This window comes from Perissodus microlepis, chromosome 7 (genome assembly GCF_051167445.1).
Source record: "Perissodus microlepis isolate ML-2025 ecotype Zambia chromosome 7, ASM5116744v1, whole genome shotgun sequence".
NCBI lineage: Eukaryota > Metazoa > Chordata > Actinopteri > Cichliformes > Cichlidae > Perissodus > Perissodus microlepis.
In genome coordinates, this window is record NC_140467.1 from 31,093,449 (window position 1) to 31,114,091 (window position 20,643).

The following is a 20,643-nucleotide window of genomic DNA, read 5'->3' on the forward strand; positions in this document are numbered from 1 at the left end:
CACGGAAGTAGTTGTAAGTAATCTGGGTACTACTTTAAGCAGCTGCGCGCGCTCCCGCGGGCGGTTATCCCTTTCTGGTAGACGATCACTTTTTGGCACAACACCTGGAGCTAAGGGGGCAAAACAATTGCATGAGTGCTGCTGTTTGACTGAGGAAGAATAAAGTAGTCGTGGTAAGCCAATCACATGACCACTTCAAGATGACAAAGCAACAAGGTGATAGATACCAGTTTTTAAATTGTGTTGATAGGCCGCGTAAAACCAGAGTCGTGTTGGTGGAAAAAAACACCATGTTGACCAATCAAAAATGATATGCCAACATGACATTTGGTTGTTTAGGAAGAGGGGGAAGTTTTCAGGAGTGACGGCGAGAGAGAGAGAGAGAGAGAGAGAGAGAGAAAGACAGCAAAAAAAATTTGTGACGTTTAGCGTGTTTGGAGTGTGTAGTTAAGGTGTTGTCTTGTGTAGTTAGTGTGTAGTGTGGTGGATAGTTTTGTGTTGTGTGTCAGAACAATGAGGCGACTGCTGTCTCCAGGTAAAAAAAAACAGGAGAGTGATACACCTGCTGCTGTCAGACCTGCAGGTATCAGGCTGTGATGTTCTCCTTTATAGTGGACAGAAATTTTTGGAGTGGCACAAATAATTTGTGTGGCATCTTATTGAAAGCAGAACAGCTGATTGTTATGTAAATAGTTTGAAATGGTTGTTAAAAAAGGACAAAAGGTAAATGGCTGCAAATAACTTTGTTGTTTGCAAAACTTGTACATAGGATTTTAAAATTGACAATTTATATTTGCATTTAAAGTTATGAAATCTGATTCAATAAACATGTTTGTGGTTGTTACAGTAAAAAACATAACTTTTTCTACTCGGATTTTATGTTTTTGTCTGATTTTAGATCAATTGTGCTAATGTACTATGTCAAAATGAAAACATAACTGTAAATTCAGACACATGAGGTTGTGCTGAAAAGAATGATACCAAACAAGGAAAAGTAAATAGTTTTTAAAGGTGAAATGTAGAGGGAAAATCAAAAGTAGTTAAAAATGGCCAATTTCACCCAGGACCCCAGAGGATTAAACATTTTTTTTAAAGTAACACAGTATTTACTTTTCAAGTAATTAATTACTTTTAGAATCTTGTAACTCAGTTACTTTTTTTGAAGAAGTAACTAGTAACTATAATTAATTACTTATTAATTAATTAATTACTTGCCCAACACTGTGAGTCATATGTTTTCTAGCGTCCTTGTTTGTTTACATGTTGTGCAACCCACAAAACATGCAAATTAATATTTTCCCCTGCTAGCCTCCTGAGTTAAAGCTTAGCTTTTACATTATGATGACATAACAAAACTAAAGCTCATGTTTTAAAGAGCTGGAGAAGCTTCGCTAATATTCGCAGTCTCTAAACTGGCAGTGGGGAGTGGTCAGTTAGAGCTCACTCAATCCACCACTTTGGTCCATATGTATGGAAGAAGATTAGGGCCACCGGAAAAAAAGTGGACACGTCTTTTTTTCTTTTTTCCAGAAAAAAGAGAAAAGACAAAAAAAGTCAGAATTCTGGGAAAAAGCCAGAATTATGAGATTAATGTTGTAGTCTGGATGAGTGGCTGGAAACTAGGTTCCTGAACTTCCCTGGTCTCCACCCATGGGCAGGGCCACCACACCCTCTACCGCCTGGAGCTGATTGAGCACATTAGGCTGGGAGATTTAAGATCTGCGCTGATGTCTCTTCTTTGCCAGTTCGTCAACTACTCTACGTCGGTAACCAGGCCTGGGTTGCTTCTGACTGTAGAAGTCTCTGCCTCCGCTCTGGGTACTGCGCTTGGGTTCAGTTACAGTTACAGGTCTCTGGCCTTCTGTGACAATTAACGTCAGAATTCTAACTTTTTTCTCAGAATTCTGGAAAAGAAAAAAAATCTTCTTGCGTAGATATGAGTAACTGAAACAACTGAAGCTTAGCACAGATATCCAGTGCTAATAAACTTCAGCTGTCACTTTAACTGATATTTGTTTTAAAAGTTTATTAGGATGGAATTGGATGGAAACTTGTAGTTTTGTACTTTGCACCATTTCCAGATAAAGATTTTGCAGCATTAATGCTACCAGGTTATGGCAGTATTATGAATATATAACACAATGCTATTACTAATTGTTTGTTTCTGGTCCCGATTACCCGCTTACATAAATGCTAGCACAGTGTTAATCAGCTAAACCCAATTTTTTTTACATGCTATTACTTGTTTATTACTTTCATATTATTACTTTCTCGTTTCCACCTCTTACCCATCTACTATTACAACCAACCAGCTTAACTGACCAATACTGTTAAACCTTCAGCGGTATTAAGCTGACATGTCATATATTCAAATACTTTCTTATTTAAACATGTTCATCTACACCTCTTGAATCCTAAAAAAAAGTAGTCCTTTATGATGTATATATTCAAGAGAGTTCGGATCATTGCAACACTGCTGGTCTTCAGTGTCTTTCCTCTTTTTAATTAAAAAGATATTAGTGTAAACCCTAAATGGATGAAAGTGAGTGACACTGACAGTTATGAAAAATCTAAATGTAATTAATGAGCATTATTTCAATGTGGGAACTAACAGTAGGGAAAAACGGATCAACAGGAGATTATACTGCAATCTGCTCCATGAGAACACACATGAGAACATGCATACACCAAAATACACACACGCACATATTCTGGTTAGATTTTGGAAGCTAAGCATTCCAACAATAAATGACCTTTTGTTTAAATATCAACAAGCAGAAGGTTCTCGGGCTCAAGGCTGCCAAAAATCAGAATCCATCCATCAAGATTTGTGTTCATTATAAGAGAGATGAGCTAAAAATAACACAGGCCCAACGGTGGAAGGTGCAAACTAAACCCAGTCTAAACATTTCTAACTCATTACACAACAGAGTGGATTTACTGTGGTTGAAAAACAAAATTAAATGGAGAGGAAAAAGATAAAAGAATGTCTTCTAACTCACTATTTATTATGTTAGAAATTAAAAATCCTTAGCAATACCGTGATGCTCATTATGTGTAATTGAAAAAAGCAGGAAATGGTGAAATACCAGTTCACCGTCAGTCACCAACAGCTTATCTGAGGCTGGGTTGTGGGGGAAGCAGCCCAAGTAGGGAAGCCCAGACCTTGCTCTGACCAGACACCAGACACCAAGCATACCCAACCAAGATTTAGCCTATCCAGCGTGCCCTGGGGAGAGCCCAGGGCCTCCTCCTGGTAGGACACGCTCAGAACACCTGATCAATCTCATCTGATCACAACTGCAGTTTCCTCCACAAGAGGGTAAAAACATTTCATAACCACGCTGCCCTCAGTCTTCTCCTTTCCTCCAGATTGCTGCAGTGCCAGTAAAACATGTTCCATCTTTTTTTGTTATTGTGACCAAAATAAACGTTTCAGACAGACACTTACATCACTGTTAGCCTGAGTGTAGCGAACATTATCAGAATCCTGAAAGTTGCTGATTAGAGTCAAAAACTCTGAGTGCAAAAGCAAAGAAAAAAGTGTGTGTGTGTGTGTGTGTGTGTGTGTGTGTGTGTGTGTGTGTGTGTGTGTGTGTGTGTGTGCGCGCGCGTGCTGTGCTGTGTGCGCTGTGTTGTGGTTCTAGCAAACACATTACTTGTAGCAACTGAAAGATTTGAGCCCATCGACTGAAGTGGGTCTGTTCTTTTTATATAGCATCTGAGCACACCACAGCTACACACATACCACAAAGAGCAGACCTCAGTGGCAGCGATGCATGGGTTGGATGTGGTGGCAAAATGAAACAGGCTCTCTTCATCTGTGAGTGAGTGTGTTGACTCGAGTTTGGTAGAAACCAACAAATCCCTGGTTTAGACTGCTCCCCGCCGTCCTCTCGCTTCTTTTTTTCTATTTTTACCTTTCCTGCCTTCTCTCTCTCTCTCACTCATTTTCCCTCTTGTTGTAGGTCACTCTTTCCCTCGCTTGCTCCTCTCTCCCAGAATATCTCTTAACTTTCCCCTCTTTTGCCTTTTTTTATCTGCTGACTTGGCACCTCTGCCTTCCTTTTAAACCTCTCAACACACACACACACACACACACACACACACACACACACACACACACACACACACACACACACACACACACACACATACACACAGAAGCACAGTCCCCTCAACACTTGTACTTAAGCACAATAGTTATATTCAAATGTGCTCCCACATGGCTGCTGTGTGTGTTGTCCAAGCCCAGTCAGCAGAAGTTGGAGTTGAACACAGCGACCTACATTTGAGGTTAATAAATCAAAATAATCTTTTTTTTTCCCCTTAAAGCTAATTTTTAGGATTTTATTTTTGGTTATTTCTACTTTATTAATGTGGATTCAGCAAGTAACATGAGAGCGGCAGGAAGGGCTAGGGATAAGATGAGAAGGAGAAGAAGAGAGGATTTTTTGTACTTAAAAATTATGAAATAATGGGAATTATCCCATTATTGTTATTCAGGCTTTCATTTGTGAACAAAGAGCATCACAATGGATAATGGTTAAAATGACAATAAATAAAGGCAGTTCTAATAGTAACAATCATTATTGCAAATATAAGTATTGATGGAACATCATCTTAATACACGGTGGACATGGTCGCCCCTGCTAAGACAGTACGGTGTTATCCTAATAACAAACCGTGGGTAACACAGGAAGTCAAAGCTGTCCTCAACATGAAGAAGGCGGCTTTCAGGAGCAAGATGAAAGCAGCACAGCGGGAGGTAAAACGCTGCTTGAAGGAAGCAAAGGACACCTACAGGAGGAAGGTGGAGCAGAAGTTGGAGAGGAACAATATGAGGGAGGTCTGGAATGGTGTGAAAACCATCACAGGCCACAACACCAAGAACAGCACAGTGGGGGGGACTGTGGAGAAGGCAAACGAACTCAACAACTTCTTCAACAGGTTTGACCAGCCCACAACCCCCCCACCCTCACCCTCACCTTTACTACAGAGCCCTCTCCCTACTCTCCTACCTCCCTCGCTTCCCCCCCTCCCTGAAACTATGAAATCCCCCCCCCCCCCCCCTCCTCCTTCTCCAACCCCTCTCTAAACAGCACGACAGCCTCTCTCCCCCCCTTCCAATCATCTCCCAGTGTCACAGTGGATCAGGTCAGGAGACAACTGAGGAAGCTTCGCCCCAGAAAGGCAGCAGGCCCAGACAAGGTGTGTCCTAGGATGCTAAAGGCATGTGCTGCTGAACTTGGGGAGCCGCTACAACGAGTCTTCAACCTCAGCCTGCGACTGGGGAGAGTGCCCGCCCTATGGAAGACATCCTGCATCGTCCCGGTCCCCAAAAAGAACCGGCCCAATGAGCTGAATGACTTCCGACCGGTGGCACTGACGTCACATCTTATGAAGACTCTAGAGCGGCTCTTCCTTAACCTCCTCCGACCACAGGTACAACATGCCCAGGACCCACTACAGTTCGCCTACAAGGCAGATGTCGATGTGGAGGATGCCATCCTGTACCTCCTACACAGAGCCCACTCACACCTGGACAAGGGAAAAGGCACGGTCAGGATCCTGTTTCTTGACTTTTCCAGTGCCTTTAATACAATCCGGCCCTGTCTGCTCCAGGAGAAACTAAACAGGATGCAGGTGGACCCCTGCCTGGTCGCTTGGATCTCCGACTACCTCACTGACAGACCACAGTACGTCAGGCTGAAGGACATCACGTCGGACACTGTGGTCAGCAGCACAGGAGCACCATAGGGAACTGTGCTGTCCCCTCTTCTCTTCACCCTGTACACCTCTGACTTCTGCTATAACTCTGAATTATGCCATATTCAGAAGTTTGCAGACGACACAGCCATCATGGGGTGTATCTGGGATGACCAGGAAGAGGAGTACAGGAGCCTGGTGAGGAACTTTGTCACATGGAGTCACACAAACCACCTGCAACTCAACACTTCAAAGACCAAGGAACTGGTTGTGGATTTCGGGAGGTCCAGACCAGGTCCACTGCCAGTTCAGATAGAGGGAGAGGAGGTGGAGGTGGTCAACACATACAAGTACCTCGGGCTGTGGGTGGACAACAAACTGGACTGGTCATGCAACACGCAGCACCTGTATAAAAAAGGCCAAAGCCAACTGTACTTCCTCAGGAGGCTGAGGTCTTTCAACATCTGCAGGAAGCTCCTGAGGATGTTTTACCAGTCAGTGGTCGCAGGAGTCCTTTTCTATGGCGTGGTGTGCTGGGGGAGCAGCACAGCAAAGACGGACTCATCCAGGCTGGAGAAACTAATCAGGAAGGCTAGCTCTGTGGTCGGCATGAAGCTGGACACTCTGGTGACAGTGGCAGAGAAGAGGACCTTAAAGAAACTGATGGACATTATGAACAATGCCGGGCATCCTCTGCACACGGCCATAAACAATCAGAGGAGCCTATTCAGCGACAGGCTGCTTCTCCCAAAGTCAAAAACCAACAGACTTAAAAACTCCTTTGTCCCACACGCCATCAGACTGTTTAACTCCTCACTGGAGGGGAGAGGGAGGAGAAACAGGGGGACAAGGGAGGGCGGGAACAACTGAGCTGTAGGGGCTTCTCTACACTGTGCAATATTTGCAATATTTGTTTTTTGTTTTTGTTTTGTCTTTTTTCTTATATTTGACTGTGCAATAATCACTGTGCAATATACTCACTCAAATGAGCAATCCTATTTATCCATATTGTATATTCTGTATCTATATATGTGTATATGTGTATATATGGTGTATTTATGCTTATATCCTTACTCTCATTCCCCTTAATGTATCTGTAACATGCAACTTCTTTCGGTGCTTTGCTACTGGAAACTGAATTTCCCGGAGGAACCCACCCGAGGGATTAATAAAGTTTCATCTAATCTAATCTAATCTAATCTAATCTAATCTAATCTAATCTAATCTAATCTAATAATTAAATGATTACATGAAGCATAGGAATGCGGAGGCTGGACTCTGGTTCTGTCAACCTTTATAAAGATGCTAGAGCAGGAGTGGATAATTCATTATTCCAAGGAGCCACATGAGAAACTGGAACTGTTATGAAGTGCTGAACAAATAAGATGAAACCAGTTCTGCTCATTACTAATTTTATCTCTTTATAAACTTATCGGTGTGGCCCTCCACAACAGTCCCAGTTTGTCATGTGGCTTCTCCGGAAAATGAATTCCCCACCCCTGTGTTAGAGGACATTAGTAGTGTCAGTGATGTTTGGTGTGTCGCTGCACGACTACTAAAATGTATTAATTGTCCATGAAGATTTTATTGTTACCAATGATATTTAATTTTTCATCAGGTCCTTTTTGAGTACCTGATCAGTTTTATGTGCTGCCAACCAGAGATGGGCAGTGACGCGTTAATCTGATTACTTTTTTCAAGTAATGAGTAAAGTAAGGGATTACTATGGCAAAAAAGGTAATTAGATTACTGTTACTTTCCCGTAAGCACGCTGCGTTACTGCGTCAATAAAACCGTGATTTTCTTGCAAGAGTGTCTCATGACAATGACGTAAGCGAGTGCAGCGTTCGTGGCAACAGCTGTGTGCAGATCAACAATGGATAATATAACGAGTGCGGGAGAGAGTATGAGCGTGCAGCGTTTAAAGCGTGGAAGTACTGACCTTTAAGTTTAATTCCATAAAAAGTGACAAAAACATTAGCGTCCGCTGTTCACTGCGTGGGAAGAAAACTTCTCTTTACAGCGAAAAACCCCCTCAGATATAGATCTAAATGCAGAACCCTGAAGGATGACAAGCACAGAGGGAGCAAATTAGGAACAGGTTGAACTAACGACCGCAGGAGACAACTCATAGCAGGGCAGGCAACTTCAAAGGAAGGATGGAGACAAGGGCAGGAAGTAAAAGAATTGAAGGTTAAAACTAGAGCTGTCAGTCGATTAGTCAAGTCAAGTGGCTTTATTGTCATTCCAACCATGGTGAATCGAGACAACGTTCCTCCAAGACCATGGTGCTACAAATGACATATAACAGACAATCAACACAGGACTACATAAAGTGCAAGTGTGCAAAAATTGCAAAAAAACAAAACAAAGACACCACACAGAACTGAACGATACAGACACAAGACACAACAGTGCAATAGAAAAGTGCAACAATGACAGTGGGTTGTGCAAAAGACTGAGCATTGTGCAAATAGTTACTTGATGTATGACTGTGTGTGTGTGTGTGTGTGTGTGTGTGTGTGTGTGTGTGTGTGTGTGTGTGTGTGTGTGTGTGTGTGTGTGTGTGTCAGTCCAGTGTGTCAGTCCAGTGTTCAGGAGTCTGATGGCTTGGGGGAAGCAGTGAGGGCCCACGTGCTCTGGTACCTCTTGCCAGACGGCAACAGAGTGTGTGTGAGGGGTGCATGGGGTCCTCCATGACGCTGGTGGCTTTGCAGATGCAGTGGGTGTGATAGGTGTCTATGATGGAGGGAAAAGAGGCTCCGATGATCTTCTCAGCTGTTGTCACTATCCGTTGTAGGGTATTGCGATCTGATACAATGCAGTCACCATACCAGATAGTGATGCAGCTACTCAGGATGCTCTCAATTATTGTGATTAAAGTATGCGATTAATTGTGATTAAATATTTTAATCGCGATTAATCACATACTTATCAATAGTTAACTTACGATTCATCGCAAATTGATTACAACGTTTTTAAATCTGTTCTAAAGGTACTTTAATAGGATACTTTTCATGTTTCTAATACACTGGAGATGACAAATATACTTGCTTTATACAAAGATATGTTTATTTTTGTTGCAACAATCCAAAACAATGAAAAATACCATAAAGAATAATCTTGAAAAACACCTCAAAGGAGTGCTTAAAAATATGCTGAAAGGACACTTTTGTATACTCCCACAGAATGTAACTGTCTAATTTACCATTAGATACAGTTAAAGCTCACAAAACACATTAGCTTCTAAGTGGGATCAAAACATGGAGCCACAAACACAAATAAAAAACATATATAATAAACAAAGCGCACATGTAACCGTGGAGAGCACACTACATAACCAGGACTATAAAGTGCAGTTAGGCTATAGCTTATACTTCCAGTGTCTTAGAATATTCCAGTTTGACCATACTTCTGTCTCTTTGCTCTGCTGTTGTATTCAGCAGAGGCTGAGCAACCCAACCTTCTTCCTTCTTCTTTTTTTGTAACAAGACATGAACACTAAAACACCACAAAGGAGAAAGAAAAGAACTATAGCATACAGTACATACAGTACTTTTGTTTCTTTGCACTGAACCAGTTGCTCAGACAGACAAGCATTTTGACATTTTCAGATGTTAGGGCAGCTCGTTAGCGAAGTGCCTCTCCGCTGTCTTCATAACAGTCAAAGCATTGACCCAAGTTTCCACTGTGGTGCAAAATAATGTGCTGTTACCCCGAGGTGACTGCGATTACTTAGTGAAGTCTAATAATCTCTGGTGAGTGCAACCGTGTTGTTCTGCCCTAAAGCCTCCTCCACTTTGGCTTTCTTGTCTTCATACAAGTTGTGTGTCTTGGTTACAGTGGTGGCTCTCAAAGGCAAATCATGCAGTCGTTGGATGCTATGTGAATTATTTTAAGTAGCCCCTCATTAACAATGTTAATCGGTCTGCAAGCTGTAGCCACCCATTTAGCTATGGCTGTTGAAAGTTTGTTGCTTGTAGAATTTCCCAGCGTCTCCTTTGAAAGCTATGCAGCATAGTCTGCCTTTGGTGACGGGGAGGAGGGCTCTACATCAGCTGTGTGCTTGGTTAGCAAGTGGTATTTAAGATGGGACGTACTAGGGTGGTAACTCAGTTCACATCAACAGTAAATACAAATGATTTTGGAGAGAACCATCTGGCAGAACTTTAAAATCAAACTTGGCGTTCAAAAGAACCTTCTCTTTATCCATTTCTGCTCACCATCTATAATGTTACTGCTGCGTTGCCAGCCAGGAAAGAAACTAATGCAGTGAGTTGCAGTGAAAGGGGACAGTAGCAAAACATACTTTGGCACCAAAAGTATTGCTTTGTACTCTTTGTTTGGAATGACAGAGAGCTGTTTCAGAAAGAAGCTGCAGACAATGCAATCCACCAGACTCCACTGGCAAAAAAGGAATTTAACCTTGCAAAACATGGGAGGTGTTCATATACTGCTGCTTTGACAGCAAGAAGGTTCACATCTCCTTGTTGGCTCAACATTTCGGTTTTGAATTAGCCATTTTTCTTTGTGGCTGACTCCAGCCTGGTTTTAGGTGGCCTACAGGCACGTCTTTGACTTTCCAGCTTTTTTTCTCTTTTTTTCTATGGCTGAATGAAGCTGTGCTTGCTTAAAGAACAACTTTACTTTATAAACAGAAGGAAGTGGCCTGAACTTCACCCCGGCTGCTTTTTTCCCCTCCTTTCACTCTTTCCCCTCATACTCACTCACTTACACACACATACAGTAAATACATACTGCAGACACCTGTGTAAACCACTGCTACCATCTGCTTGGCACCCGCCTCCTTATCCCAAAAAACACCCTGGCCAGGGATATCACACACACACACACGCACACTCACACGCAGACACACACACACTCACAGAAACATCCACCCTCACACTGTTAAGCAGATCAAGAATTCTGCAGGGGAGGTGTTTAAACATCTGAGATCTGACACGTGCTGAGTTTCTCCAAATGAAAAGAACATAGTTACTCTTTAGGTCTTGAGCTGTTAATAATTGTCACCTCACCCCGAGTGAGCAGGTGGGGCTGCACAGCCACACTGCAGTCAGATGTGAAGATTGGAAATGTGTAGCCCATTACTTAAACTTCAGCAGAATAAAAACCTCATAAAAACCAACATGCAATCCTGCTCATCATGTTGCAACTGCGTCTTCAACAGTCTGTGTGGGTACAGTAACGATGACAATTAAAATGTAGTGCAGTGGTTAGTGGCTAAATTGAAGCAAATTGAAGTTTATAAAGCACAAATACCCACCCTCCCATTGCAGCAATAGAAGCACGCTATGATTAAAAGGATGCCGCAGTCTGTACTTTCAAAGCTTTTGAAAAATTCTATAATTTTTCAGGGAATCCTTGTAATGCTGAGTAGATGGAGAGTTATGATTGGGTTGTAATGTAATTTTCTTCATGTGGACTAAATAATAGAAAATAACTGAAAATAACTGAACTTTTGTAACTATAAAAGCTCTCTTTCACTCCCATAACAGCTGGGATAGAATCCAGCTCTCATATGATCCTGAACTGGATAAAGGGTTGATGATGGGTGGATGGGTGGATGGGTCAATTCTTAGTGTGCAGCATGTTAGTGTATTTAGGGTCTGGTCAGCCGGGCACTTTTTGTTTGGAGCTGGCGCGGTCACCCTTTGCCTGTATGGATTTTCAAGTGCAGTTTTCCTCCTAGAGTCCAAAGACCTGCAAGGCTAGGTTAATAAGTGATCCTAAATTGGTCATAGGTGTGGATGTATAAGTGCATGGCTTTCTGTCTCCCTCTGTTAGCCTTTAGATAGACTGACTGTCCAACTCTCTCTCTCTCTGTGAAAATTGGGATTGGCTTCACCTTCCCCTGTGACCCTAAGCTGCAAAAGCAGTTAAAAAGATGGATGGATGGATGTGCTCTCACATTTTTCTTGGGGTTTGTTGTATATAAAACTAAAGGACACATTGCAAAGCAAATGTAACTTTGCAGTGTGTCCTTAAAATTGTGAAAGGACTGTGATCTTTTGCTGCCACCATGCTGCTGGCCTCCTGATGGGGACTTTTGTTGTTATTCTCACCTGAAAACACACCAACCAATTACTTCTATTCAGCAGGGTTAAACGGCAAACTGAATGAGGTGATTAACTTAACTAGAGAATGGAGGGCTGATAGCAAGTGATGACTGGAAACTGGACAGCAGATGGTCAAATCTTCAAATAAAAACTGATGTCAAACAAAGGTAACTTGAATAAATATTATTAGGTGGAACTCCTGCAGGCTGCCTCACTTACTGCTGACAGAAATGTTACAATCAAATATAATACAAAGTAATTGAGACAGTGTGTTTGAGTTCCACTTAATAACTTTTCCTATTTTCCTCCTGTGCAACAGTCAGCCATTCAGTGGTGCATAGAATATATTCAGTAAACACAAAATACAAGTTTTAAATTATAATATTTTGCCTGTGTGAAAAAAATGATTTTATACCTTAGTTACTCAATTCAGAATCTATCAGTCTGTACTGATAACTGGTTTCTGGACTAGAGACATGCCGGTCAGTCATATATAACTTAATTTCACCATTTTCAGATGCAATGTTTTTGATAAAACGTCTCATCAGTAGATGAGTGACAAAAGAAATACTTCAGTTTTGGAAGGGTTAAAAGCTTTTCAGGGCTCTGGGAGTCCACAAATCCCCAGTGAGAGATATTATCTTCAAATGGAGAATTAGTTAACCTTCCTGGACATGGCTGACAGTCAAAGATTTCTCCCAGAGCACCATGATGACTCATCCAAGAAGCCACAAATGTTGCAAGAAGGTGCCTTATCTCAGTGAGGGTCACTGTTCATGATTTTAATATATGAAAGATACTGGGCAACATCGGCATCCATGAGAATCAAAATCACTGTTTACTCATAAGAATATTATGAGCAAACAGATCCTCTTCTTTTTTCAAAGCACCGCTGACCCCAAAGAGTGTTTAATGGATCGGAAGAACATTCTGCTCTATGACAGAAAATCCGGAAGAAAACTTGCAGATCATCAGTCTGTAAACTGAAACTCACACAATGAATCCGAACATAAAAGTCCACCTCTGAATGGCTGCAAAGAAATGTAATTCAAAAACCACCGTGTACTCCACTACCAGTTGGCGAGTGGTTGCTGGAGCCTACAGGGAAATTGAATGCTAAAGCCCCACACAGGCCTTGCAAGACACCAACTTGCTTGCACACATTCACCAGCAGCTTGGCAGTGGAAAGTGTGATGCAAACCATGAACACAGACTCATCCATCATCAAAATAAAAGTTGCAACCTTTGACAATGCAGTGGTATAGCACAACTTTCACTTTCAAATGTCACTACTGCTCATTAAGAACTTGGCAACTGTTTGCAGTCAATTCTGTGTCTTCTATTAAACTTTGGACAACTGTGACAATCTGCTTGTGACCAAAACAATCACAAGGAGGTTTTTTATTTAGTGCAGAACCCTACTTTTTACTAATTTCACCACTTTTTTACCTCGGGAAACCACCAGGCAACACTTGGTGAATACACATTTCTCTCCGATGATGGGTCCCTACGTCTTTGTGACTGAGATGTTATATGATACTTTCTAAAAGGCAAGGTGTTCACCTGCTGTTGGGAACAACTATGCATTCGGTATCTGCTCAAGAGGAATCTGGGGAGGCTGATTAGTGTGGAACCAACACTAACACCTGAGCCATGGTCGCCTACAGTTAGGGGTGTAATTACTCATTACTCAGTTTCATGATTTAGCTTGTTTTATGGTAAATTTAAAGTTAATATTTGAAAGAGTTTAGTATGGGGTAAACTGAAAAAAAAGAAGACAGCAAGAGCGGTTACGTAATTTCTCAGGCTGTCAAATCAAGAATTACAACAAACCAAAGAAAAGACAAAAAAGAAGCATCTTCTTTCTGCGCGGTGGATGGTTTGAGTGGGGTTTTTTTAGGAAGAGGGCGTTCGATGAGTTCAACAGGAAGATGAGGAGGAGGAGGAGGAGGAGGATTGAGGAATGTTCCAGAATGCTGATAGTGGGGACTGATTACACAAAGACACACAAACCAAAAAAAGAAAAACTGAAAAGAAAAGAAAATGAACACACAAAACAAACTTGAGCCAGCACTCATCTACTCGTTTTCCTTCCCTCTCTCTCCCATCTCCAAAAGCACTCACACTCTTGCGCACACACTTACACACAGTGATCCGGGTGGAATCAAAGGGTATTAGCTGTGTGGTGTTCAGTTCCCCCGGTCCTTTCCCAGCATTCTCCACAGCTGTACGATTACACAGGTGTTTGGCAAAAACACACAGTTAGAGACCACAGAGGGTCTGCATGGGTGTGTGTATCTGTGTGTGAGTGTGTTTGTGCACAAGTGAGAATATGCGTGTGATTGCATGCCTGTTGTCCGTATGTGTGTCTACATGCACAGCTTCCCTGCAGGAGTGTGTGCTTTTGTGTGTGTGTGAACATGTGTGTATGTTTAAAGCATTAGTTTCCTCCCAATGAATCAGCTCAGCTATTTTCTTGACCACCATCACTGCATATTTTTTTTATATCCTTGTATCTTTCTCTCAGTCTTTATTCATCCTTGTAGTATATTTAGAAACACAATCACCAAAGCTAGCGACATCAAATATGGCTGCATTACCTGGTATTCACATTTTATGATGCAGTACATGTAAAACCTTCAGTCTGTTACTACTGAATAAGTTGCCAGAAGCTGCTAAGCTACTGGACTCATTTACCCTGTTTGAAGCCTGCAGCATTTGTTGCATTTCATCCTCATCTCCAACTATCCAACTATTTTTTTTGTGAACACTCTGTAGATGTTCCATTCTGTCCATGTTCTGACCTTTCAACTTTAATTGTATTTAGAGGAAGAGGATAAAACCACAAAGAGACAAAACTCATGAGCAAGGTGATGATTGTGTTGATGTGGCCCAAAAGACATCCGTGCACAATGACACACTCAACAAACTCAGGCTGTTCTGTGAATGCTGTCATTCAGACACTCCAGTATGTTAGGTAGAACTCAATGCTGATGGTCTGATCTTGGGAGATCAATTTGCAATCTATGAATGTTAAAAAAAAAAAAAACAACTAAATGGAAAGCACACTTCTGACCTGATTGAGCCCCATTCAGAAGTGTAAATCGCAGATTCTTCCACTTAAAGCTACTGTTTGGTCACAGTGAGAGAACAGCTGTCATTACCACTGAGTATCCTCATCATGAAATTTTAAATTTCAGTTTGACACAGAAGCCGTTTCAGTTTTGCTTTCTGCCTGAGTATGAGGTCAGTGCAGTTGGTCAAAATATGACTTCCAGGACCTCCAGTAAATCCAGAAGCAGTCTAGACGTGCATGGTGAGGCGGCTTTGAAGGGAAGATCAGCCAATTTTAAATCAGGTTTAATTTTTGACTTTCACGGATTACACGATGCATATTCAGGAATCTCATTTTTGTGCAGAAAACGTTCTTGAAACTCCAAAGAAATCATCCTATGGGTAAAATTATTGTAGGTGCAAAATTGTAAGATGTAAATCCAATTTGTCTGGAATAAAGTTGAGGACAAAACTACTGATATAGCAGTTAGCAGGCAGACAGGTTGAAAGAGCAAATAAACAGCTCAGTGTTTCATTTCATTAGAAATGATGTGACATCAGTGTAAATATTTAGATCTGCTTTCATATTTCTTTTGTGTTTACAACATGGCCATAAATACAGTATGTATAGTGTGAAAGCAGTCAGTTAGACAAATCATCGGCCTCCTGTAGAAACTGTAAAACCTGCGTTCACCAACTGAATTATATCTTGAAACTCACAATCTAACTGTAGATGATGTGCAGAAGCTTCTCTTCATCAGTAGCCGCATAAATAGCTTCATCTAGAGCTACTTATTGATGGTGATATGTTTGTATTCTAAAAAAGGACTGAGGTTAGCACAGATGTCTATTTTAAGCCAAATAAATGTAATAAAATATGGTTCGCCGCCTGTGTTGTAGTTCACTTTGGCTTTCCCAAAATGTTTAATTTTATGACAAGCTGGTTACAGCAATTTCAGAAGGAGACGATTTCGAGAGATTCCTTCAACTCAAAACATCTCAAAACTTTTTAGGTGAATAGTTAATTCTCATTGTTCCTGTTGCCTCTTTTTCATTTGTCAGTTACATGAAATTTCTCCTTTATTTCCTTTTACAACAGGCTACACTTTCTTGGCAGAGAAGTCAGTTTTAGTTCTTGGACAAAGGCCAAAACCTGAGGAAAAAAATTGAAAAGACCTGTTGAAAAAGAAAAAAAAAACCTCACCGGGGAGTTTTAGAACAACTTCATTTTTTCTTTAAATTAGTTTCAGTGAGCCATGACAGCGAGCCAGCTTACATGATGCCAGGGTGAATGCCAGTGAAGCTTTCAGCTACAATCTTTACATCTTTTCTGTTGCTGTTGTTGTCTATACGAGCTATAGTTATGGGGGGGAGGTTGAATTTTGTTGAATTTATTAAACAAGGGACTGATGGTGGGCCTGTGACTTTTAGGGCACATATGAGAAAATGGCTTATGGTAAACCAGGTCTGTGATGACTTTTTACTCACCTTGTTGTATTGGTTGTTCTGGTTCTTTGTGTGTGTGTTTTTTGTATGTTTTTCTATATCATAGCGTTTTATGTAACCTGCCCAGCAACTGTGCATGAGAAATAGAAGGTTTGCTAAAATCTAGCATGTTTACATCTTATATTTTTATAATAATGCCCATTACTTTCCCAGTACTATAAATGAAAAGAAAAATGTAACGCAACTGTAGTCCTCTAGTGGTAATAATGATTGTGATGGGAAGGAAGGACAATGATATAAAAGGTGTAGTTGGAGAAATGGACGGGTCAAAAAAAAGAAAACACTGGAATCGAAGACACAAAACCGCTGTTAAGTTCATCCTTTGCACCATTAGGCAACATTGTTTCTTTTCATCACGACTGCTCTATAACCTTGCTCGTTGTACTCAAAACTTTACAGCGATTTTCAGCAGTTTGATGTTTTTAATCTGTGGCTTGTCTCCAGATACAGTGCTGGTTGTTTAAGTTTGAGTAAACCTTTTTCTTATATCTTTCCAGTTTATTATGGAATAACTTTTATCTATCAAATGTAGTTTATTTTTTTTTTACTTACTTTTGACCCAGATATCACATGTGTACTGGACTCTTTGTATTCCTGCTGTGGTTCAAGGTTAACATCCAGACAAAACCAAAATATGTTGTTTGAACTTCATGTGACTTCCCGCTGATAATGGAAGAGAAGCAGCAAGAGGCCAATTAAACCATGTCTTGGTGTCATTTTAAAGACACGGAAAGTCACCAAATTCCATTTAGTGTTAGCCATATGGGAAAAGAAAAGCGATAATTAGATATACAGTAGTGTAATACAAATGTAGTAAAGTGTACTAGACTAACTTGAACATTTGAGTGCTCGTCTTTTTTTGTCGTATTTGTCATTGTTTTCATCCTGGCAGCAGAACAAACTCTAAACACATTGTTGACATTTTATCACTAAATAAACTGAGATGGCTACCAGGAGAGCAAACACACCACTCAAAGTTCACCATTAGCATTCGACTGGAGTTTTGTTTATGCCCACTAGATGTATGTTAGTCTTAAATTCACTCTTCTTTTAGCTCTGGTCCAAAGCAGGATACTTCTATGCTGTTTATCTCTTCAGATAAATGTTTAACCTTCCAAACTACCTAGCTGCTAAATGTGTCTTTTTTTATGTCCTTGTTCTGGGTATGCTGGCATTTTTACAAGGTTGCTGAGCATCAAATTAATATTTTCTGTTACAGTTGTGACTAAAATATATAAAGCATTATTGTGTATCTTCTGTAGTAAATCAGATCTGGTACAGTTGCAATTCAAAACCTTTACAAATACTAAAAAGAAATCAGAGAAACTGACTTGTTGTAATAATCATCCTGCGAACAAGAAGACTTGCTGTATTTCAAGAGTCTCCTAAGATTTCTCATCTAAAGACACTCGTTTTCTAAGGTTTGCAAAAAGGTTTTAGAGACATCTGTTGGATTTTTTTTCTGCAGCAATCACGTGATCACACATCTTCATCACACATCTGCACACAAATTCATTAGGTTCAGCATCAGGTGAGATGCATGCAAGAAAGAAATGCATGTCCATGGCCCATCATGACATCACTCATTGTTTCCTGGACTGAAACATCAACATTAGTGTTGTGGCTGCCACCATGTTGCTTTGTTGCAGTCATAAGTGACAATTTTTGAGTGGAGTGCCAAGCTAGCAAGCTCACATAGCTTCTTCGACCACCTGTAACACGTGTTACAGGTGGTCGAAGAAGCATCTACAGCTGTGTTTTTATGCCGCATAAGTCTAATTAAAATGCTTCAAGGGGAACCAAAACCACAAATATGACAGAGAGATCCAATTAGATGGCTCAGATTGATGGAAGAAGCCCCAATGACAGCTATCTGCTACACCTACCACAGTCTCAGCCTTAAATCCAAAAATGAGGTCTACCTGTAAAATGTAGTGTGATCTAGCAGATGGGCTACTGTAACTCAAGGTGGCCTGGTCTGATGTAGCATGTTTTGTTTTACCTCACATGAATGGTTGGCTACATGTGCGCTACTTACCTAGGGAACACCTGGTTGCACTATGGGAAGTCTTGCCATCCATGTGAATGTTACTTTGACATGTACCACCTACGTAAACATTGTTGCAGACCATGTACACAGTTTTATGGAAACGGCATTTCCTGATGGCTGTGGCCTCTCTCAGTAGGGTAATGTGTCCTGCCATAAATCAAAAATGGTTCAGGAATGATTTCCGAACCATGGAAGTCCTACCTCACAACTTACAGAACCTAACAGATTTTTTTTGCTAACATCTTGGTGCCAGATACCACAGAGCACCTTCAGGGTCCTAGTGGGATCCACTATTTGTGTTTTGGCAGCAAAAGATGCACCAATACTATGTTAGGCAGGTGGTCACATGTTATGCCTTATAATTTAGGCTTTCTTCTTTAGCTAGGCTGTAAACATAACTACAAAACTAAAGTTGGACTTTTCTACATGAGTGTATGTGTTTGACATGTTTTGGAAGCCATACTTAAGTGGCCATTAAAAGAAATGGCCTAACTTTTTCAGCCTCAGTCAAGAAACATTGTTGAATCTTCATTATTAAAACAAATTTCACAAGATGCATTGGTTCTAGTCACTGTAATTAGCCTAATTGTCCTAAGGGGACAGTTCCTGTAGTTAAAACATGGTCAAAGTTGCCCTAAAATTGCCCACTAATATCTGAAGTGGAAAACTGCTTATTTCCTGTACCAGTCAGGGAGCTTGTCGTTACTTCCGTTGGCCAAAGGTGTCACCAAATCAATCTGGAGTGAAATCTTTATTATAACTCAGGAAGCAGAGAAAGGTGTTCCTCTTACTGTAACCAAGCAGTTACAGGAGCATTACGTTTTACACAGTCCTGTTGTGTCTGAACTTAAACATTTTTAATATTGCATAACTTACCCACTGATTCTCTTCTTCCTGCTGCACTATTATTCATATTTTTTGCATCAGTATTAGATTAACAGAGTTTACAAAGAATAAACTGGGATCATTTACCAAGAAAATAAATTAAAGCTTTTTATTCTAAATAACCTTTTCTAGAAATCCATAAAATCCACCTTGTTTTACTAAGATTGCAGAAGACTCAGTAAAAGCTTATTATGAATCAGTCTTTTAGTTGGTGGCACAGAGAGGAGCATTGATTACAGTTGGGAAAACTTGTTGCAATAGACATTTGAGGAGAATGTTATGTAAAAAAGACATAAAGGTTATGAACACACGTGGTCATATAATTCTCAGTCCCACTTGTGATGTCTTTTCTGAGGGTCACAGAACAGGTGGAGGTTGGCCAAGCAGGCTCTCGCTTGTTGCTCGACCCCTAAAAAAGACGTTTTAATGCAGGGCCCTTTCTGCAAACAGGATCGTAGTATTAGCTTTTAATAGAGGACCCTATGGTGTAATTTCCTCAGTGCTTTACAAAAGAACACAAAGTAAAGCTGGAAAGAGAATCCAGCATGTCTGCCAACTTTTAAAAAGTGGATTAAGAAAACTGTGGTGTGTTTACTGTCCACTTCATCTCCAACTTGACCTATCAACACCCTTTTTTAACATATGAATGGGTGACTCTTTTTTTTTTCTCTTATTTTATATAAAGTGACTTTTAGTTTGTCTGAGAGTAGAGGGCTGGCAAAAGGCAAACAGCAAGGGCAACAAATAAGCCTTTATGTTGTTCCTGCACCTGTGTGTGTTTGAGTGTGTGTGTGTGTTTTCCTGGCATTTTCTCTGTGAGAGCAACCCGCACATGCAGGGTGTAATTTGCAGAAATAGGCCAGTCATTTTATACCTGCAGGCTGTGGGCTGCACAAAGAGAGAGAGAGAGAGAGAGAGAGAGAGAATTACAAAGTATTTCCAGAGTAGAGAGTTTTGGTACTCTTGTAGTTTTAAGTGGTGACCCATAGGGGGGTTACCGTACAGGTCAAACACTGCACTTGTTTCATTGCAAACTCTAATGAAAAGACACGCAGAACATCAAGATTCATGCGTACATGGAGGGACGTGAGCATAGACTGAGATGCACTACAAGTGGTTATACAATGAGTTTAAAAAAAACAAAGAATAAATCTATATTATTATTAAATAATACACAACATATTTAAAAGATTTATATTTTTTAAAAGTTGTATTTGACTGGATTCAAGCACGAAAGAGTTAGCAAACTCCGGAGGGGGCAAGAAGGAATAACCTTTTCCTTCCTCAATTAGCCCAATTAATCCAAATCAAACTAGCCAATCACCGCGCCAATCAATCAGCGAAACAAACCCGATTTTTCTT